Genomic DNA, 6,788 nt, shown 5'->3' with positions numbered 1-6,788 from the left:
CAATCTACACTTCAGCACATCAGTAAGTGTCTATCAACATACGGGCTACCAGAGGATCTGACTTCTTAAAAGCAACACTTGTAAATCCCTCCAAACACCTCATAAACAGTGTCGTGGACACAGCACAAAAGAGCACTGACCACTGGAGGCCCAAGACCCAGCCTTAGAATAAATACACTGAGCCCCTGGTTCTTTCAGCACACTTTGAAAATAGCATTGCACATTTAGAGGCTTTTACTTTGCCACTCTGATAAGACAAGCAAGAGTCAAAACAACGGAGCAGTGTAAGTTTCACTGTCATTAATATTTTACAGCTCAATAATATAATATTGTAACAGAATTCCTGAGAATATCTTCTAGGACATTTTAGGTCATGTTTGGAAGTTATTTTCATCTCTTGCAATTAAGCGTGAATCATGAAACTAATCACTGATGCTTTAACACGAAGTGGTACAAACTGTGAAAATTGGTATTTACTCTCCCCTCCAACCGCGACTTTCCTTATTAGGAATTTTAGTGACTTTTTTTAAAGCTTGAAACAGAGAATGAACCTTAAACAGATGTACTAAAACCACTTAGGGACAATTTAACAATCCTTGGTCCCAAGGGAGAGCCATTTCCTTTTGTTTCCTCATTAAATTGACAGGGATGGATGTGGCTTGTGGTCAGATGAAATATCCCCCAGCTCAGAGACCACCAATAGGAAAGTCATGTTCCAAGGTTTTCCCATGGTCGTATGTTGTAGTAAGAACCACATAAGTATATTTTAAGTCTTATCCCGATTGAAGTTATGGCCAATCTCCTATTTTAATAATTCCATTTTGATTGTGGGGAAGGCCATAATTTCCTCTTAAAAGGACAATGCTTATAAAATTTAAAAGTATTACCAAACAGAAACAAACTCTTGTTGCTCATATATTGAGGTTTCCATAAAGAATATTCCATCTAGCTGTGATATACCAGTATGAAGGTATCCTCTTTGGGCCTCTAAATGGCAGAGAACTGCATTTCTAACCTATTGTTAAAATTTTTGGAGGGAACCTACAGTAGTCTATCAAATACTTTAGGGTTTTGTAAAGCTTCTTCAAAATAACTGTTAATTGGAAATAAATTTGTTTAATCTAATCACCTGACAGCACACTTCAGCTAAATTTTGAGTCACACGACTTGTATAGTATAAAGTAACTCCAAGTAATATTGTACATATTTGAGAATTTCTAAGTGATACTGCAAAGTTAAGAATAAATAGCATTTCATTAGTCTAAAGCCTTTAACTACATAGCTCACAGAGAGTGATCATTCTTTTAATAAGTTTCTAGTCCTAACTAAGGCTGTGTGATGTCTGATTATAATTTAAGCTCCTTAAGCAATGACATAATTCTCTAATTACCTATGAAATCAGATAGGCTTTTATCCCATACTGAAGTGACCTATGAGTACTTCTCATCTTTGTACATTTTTACATGTAATGTTACAAAAACTGCAAGGGAAGTTCCCCTACTGCTTTTTTTAAATCTATAAAAAGAGAATTTTGGCCATTTTAGTACTGAAAAAACAGCTTTCTCTAGCCACTGTAATTGATCAGGAGGAGAAGATACGCATTAACATCATGCTAGTCCATGTCATTTAGAATATCCAGTGCCTCTAACTGTATGAATCATATATCAAAATCCCCAGAGAGCCAAAAACCCTAAGATGTGTGTCCCATAAACCTTAAGAAGTGGAGAAGAGAAGGCATTCCACAGGTAGACAGTAGTATTTTTCCCCAAGAGTCACACTGGAAAGTTCCAGTTTCCACAAGTTGGAAAGCACAGAGTTGGAAATAACCACAGGCAATCAAAACAAATATACTGTGCCATTTCTAAGACAGACATTTACATCAGGCCCATTTTTCTTAGCATATTCATTAGGCCACATCCTGAGGGATCATCTCATACAATCCCTAGCATCAGACAGATGAAGGAATGACAAACCATAGGCTGTAGCACAGCAACCAGGGATAACAGCAAGAAGTGAGAACAAGTTCAGGCAATACCTGATACATACTTCAGATATCATTTTAAAAAACTGTGTCTCATTCTTAATCACTACGCAATTAAATTTTAAGACTGCAGAGCCTACAGCTTGTAACTCTAACAAATATAAGATGGAAGGACTCCTAATATTTCTCCAAAACACATTTCTCCAAGCTTTTTCCCAGGTCATGTATATATCTTGCCATGCCAGGCTCTCCATAGCCATGCATGATATTACATGACTTCCCCAAAACAGATGACTGCTCTTCTTCTATGCTTTTTACTTTGAATCTCATTAATTCCTATTTTTGTAGGGTCCCATACAGCCTGTTCTTATACTAAGCAAGACTGTACCAGTGGGGACCCTTGTCAGGCCACCTGACTTCTCCAGAACAAATCTATTCTAAATGTCTTTATTTTTACCACTGGAATCTTCTATGACCTCCACCAGGCAAAGCCAGCCCAAATGAGGCCATACAAATCACCCCCTTCCCTTTGTTAGTCCTTCATTTGTTGCAATGTTTTCCTTTAAAGGAAAAACTATTTGGGTCAGAGCATCATCATCAAACCTTGTGGGACAAGCCCATATTAGCCCATTTTTTTACTACAGCCAAAATTAATTTGACAAGCAGAACATCCACAATCTAGTGAAATGGCAATTGGCACACGATGGTGGTCTATCAGATGCAACTGTACTCCATCATGCATATTTTTTAAATGCATATTAACAGACCTTCTGCTGAACCCATTTTGTGGGCAAATAGATTTGCCTCCAAAGAGGAGTTGCTGTCATTCAGCACAGAAGGTGTTCATAAAATACTGTGAATTTCTCCAGGTTAGGCTCATATGTGGAGCTTAATCACTAACTAGGGGCTTGTACAAAGCCATTCAGTTGAGAGGCACAGCTGTAATGGCTCACAGAGTATTGTTGCAGCCCAGCTGCACATAAATTAAACCCATTAGGCTTCACAGCACTGCGCTATCACAAAAGTGCTTCTTATTTTTGAAGAGAGTTACAGTAATATCAATCCAACTGAATGAGACTGAAACTCTAGAGCACTCTACATCCTTTACTCTTTGGAAACACAGTTTTCTGTTATCTTTCCAAATGTGACAGGGAGAGAAGAGGGGATATTAATATTATAAAGTGCAGTTCTCGTTTGGAAAACGTAAAAATAGCAACTTGCTATTCAACAGATGTGCTCTCTGCTCTCAGTTTCTGTGCTTGACTTTCACCTGATACAAATGAGCACAAACTTCAACAACACAGGAGATGATAAATCCACAGCAGCTATGGTATGAAAGTACCGTTATACTAACAGCTGCTTACTCCTGTTAGTGTCCACAAACGTTAGTGGCCCACGAGAATAACCTGGATTCTGTTTCGATGCACTCAGCAAGAGATATGCTTACCTTTTTTCCAAACCATGCTGGCAGTGCTATGGCTCACACACTTCGCAGGGCAGAAGATGGTATCACAGGGATAATGCATCAGACAGAGAAACACCATTTTCATCCTGAAGTCGTCAGAAGGAAATATTTCAGAACATGAAGACACATCATGCTAGTTTAAGTCATGTTAATGGAATCAAAAAATGTTTCCACCCACTAAGACTTTTTTGGGACTGGAAGGGGTACTAGTTACCTTCCTTGTGAAGCATGTTATTTGTGCAAAAGGTATGTCATGATTCCCAAGATCAGTAAAAACACCTGAAGCAGTAACATAGTGGTCAGGGCACTAACCTAGGGAAATTCCAGCCTCTGTCTTAACGACTGTTTTTATGTTTCACCTCCAGGCTGTACAATAACCTGCACAGACAGTGCAAGGAGCAGAGAACAGTACCCGTCCCTTTCAGATGGCTGCGCACAGCACTGTGGCATGACATTCCCCCCCCTCGCACAATGCGTTTCGAGGCCCCAGCTATACAGTGGCATGGCTTCTACAGGACATAGCCAGTAAAGCTTCTTCTCTAGGGTTTAAGGCAGTCCCTTGAGTGAAGAGAAAATTAAACCCGCAAGTCCCTCTTACAGAATGACTGCTAAGCCAAACACCGTTCTGTAACTGTTGGGCCTCCTCTCTTTTTTTAAAAAGAGTGAGCTTCACTCTTCCCTCCAAAGCAGAGTTGAAAGCGCCTACTCTCAGCAGATCTTAGATGGTGGATGCCAAGTCTTCGGAGATACCTTCCTGCAATATACTGCAAGGTCCTTGGACAAGGCAGGATTTCAGGATGCCTTCTGTCCTCCCAGCAATGTCCTAGTGCATGCGAGCAGGCAGCTTTCAGCTTAGTTTCTCCCAGGTAGTCTGTATTAGATCCCATTGCCAAACACCTTACTCTCTCCAGGCATTGCACACAACCCACACACAACAATATTTTGTTGTCTTTTGTTATCATCCTAGATAGCCCTTATTTATGCAGGCATATTTTTTCTTTTATCAAATATTTTTCCATATACTTGTCTTACAAGAGCCCAATACTTTCTAGCAGACCTGTGTATAGCATTCAGCAAATATGTTAGGTATTCAAGAAAGCCTTCGAAGGCTCACAGAATAAAGGGAAATAGCTATTTTACATGTAAGTGGCTCACTGGAGCCATCTGCTCAGCTGACATTACAAGCAGACAGAAATGACATATATTCTTAAGCGCTCTCTATCCATTACTTACCATTTTAAGTTTGTATACTTATACATGCGAACAGCTCTAAACTCCCTCATTATTCTCTTGAGATGTGTAATTATCGGTTTGTCTATGGAATGGAAATTTCTCCCTGAACACATAGTAATGAAAGCATCATTAACCATGCTTTCTGTGGTCAAGTGTGCAGAAATTTTGTACTCCATTCTCCTGCCTGTGCAGATATTTGTGCCAGGCAGCTGAGAACAAGCATGATGTTTAAAAGGCATCAACAAAGTTCATATACATTGACAGTGTGTAACATTTTCTGGGAAATAGAGAATGAAATCTAGGTATAAAAATATATGTGGTTTAACCTATTCATAGAAAATTATGGATTCAGGCATAGAGACCTTATTCCAATATATTATGCAAAGCTGCTTTCACCTTTAATTGTAGATGAATATATGAATATATGAATATATATATACAAGTTTGCAAACAACATATTGCTCATTAACTTGAATCAATCTTTACCCCAGTATTTTAAAGAAATGAGGCTCACACAATCATCCTGTCTGTCCATCCACCTGTCAGCTTCCTTTCCCATCCTCTTCTTATCAGCCTTTGAACCTCTTCATTGATTTCTACCAAATTGAATAAGAAGTTAAATTAAGAAAGATAATCAGGTTTGTATCATGAACATTGGTGGCTGAGTAGAGGGAAGGGACCCAAATTAGTGGCCTCTCTCAGGAGAAGACCTGGATAGGTCTGTTCCTTGACCAGTTTCAAAGCCTGCTGGCTACTAAACTTGTACGTGCTGACTAGCTGGTCAGCACACAGAGCCCAGAAGCAGCTAAGCCACGTGCTCCCATTGGCCCGGTAAGACAGGGCAACGTGGAACTGGGCATGTGGGAGGGCAACACGGAAGACAGGCGAGGGTGCTGAAAATAACCCAGGGAAAGGGAGAGTTGTTAAGAGATAAAGGTTGCAAATCCGTACACCAGCCTTTATTCATCCTAATGGTCACAGGACAACTTGTTCTACCATGTTTCTTTGATTGGCTTATAACTAAAATAAGGAGATACACAAAGCCTCCCTGTAGAGAAAAGCAAGGCTATTATGTCAATTCCTGTCACCACGACACAGACAGATGCATCTTCAGTCCTCTGTTCTCTTGCCTTGGTTGTAAAAGCATAAGGTTAGGCTCAAATTATACTCAGTTGTAATCTATGATTTGGCTTTTTCCTAGAATATCCATAATTTTAGGAATATCACATTCAAATTTGAGTATGCAGTTCTAATAAAATGTACTGGAAACTATTTTTTCTACTTTTTACTCATTCACAATGTTACGCTTATTGCTGATTTTAATCGAGCACTGGCTTCATGTTAAAGTTGCATTTTTTATTTATTCCTATAACAAGTGAACTCCATAGCGATTACAAACGTGTCTCAGTCACTTCACTTTCCCATTAGCATCGTTGAGGGTGTGACTCTGAAATCAGTGTAAGAAGCAGCATGCCCCAAATGAAAGTCACTGGTAGGGCATGCAATCCCACCAGATGAATTAGTGACTTCACCATGGCAAATCCTGCTTCAGATACTCTAACAATGTGAATTGGCATAGTTTTCAGTTCATCTGAGACAAATTCATTTCCACTGGCCGAACAATGAGCATCCTGCCTCTACAAAACACATAAACAGTGATAAAGGCAAAGAATAGTCTTAATTAACAGGTTGGACCCTAATTTTATACCCTATGAATTTGAGTCAAACTGATAAAAACAATGGAAGGCATGAAAAAGTACTGGGATAGAGTACTGGGATAGGGTCGTTCAGATGAGTGGAAGGTGACAGGGAAAGGAAATCTGGTGTTGTTACTAGAAATTTCTTATGTCAAAATATATTAGCCTGACCAATGAAGAACATGCTCCCTATCTCGTAATTCCCACAATCTTTACAGGACTCCAGCCAAGACATGGAGAAATAGAGAATGGATGTTAAAATTAACAAGAATCCTTCACAATTTCTTTAATAAGTCAGCCTAAAAAGCGGATGGAGTAACACTTTAATTTATAGCTGGGATTAAAAAGCCTTTAATTGCCTGTTTCACAACTTCCTTTAAAATGTTCTTTGGGAACCACAATAATTTGATTC

The sequence above is a fragment of the Opisthocomus hoazin genome, chromosome 23 (assembly GCF_030867145.1).
Source record: "Opisthocomus hoazin isolate bOpiHoa1 chromosome 23, bOpiHoa1.hap1, whole genome shotgun sequence".
NCBI classification, from domain to species: Eukaryota; Metazoa; Chordata; class Aves; order Opisthocomiformes; family Opisthocomidae; genus Opisthocomus; species Opisthocomus hoazin.
The sequence above is the reverse complement of the archived record's forward strand: the minus strand, read 5'-3'. Positions refer to the sequence as shown.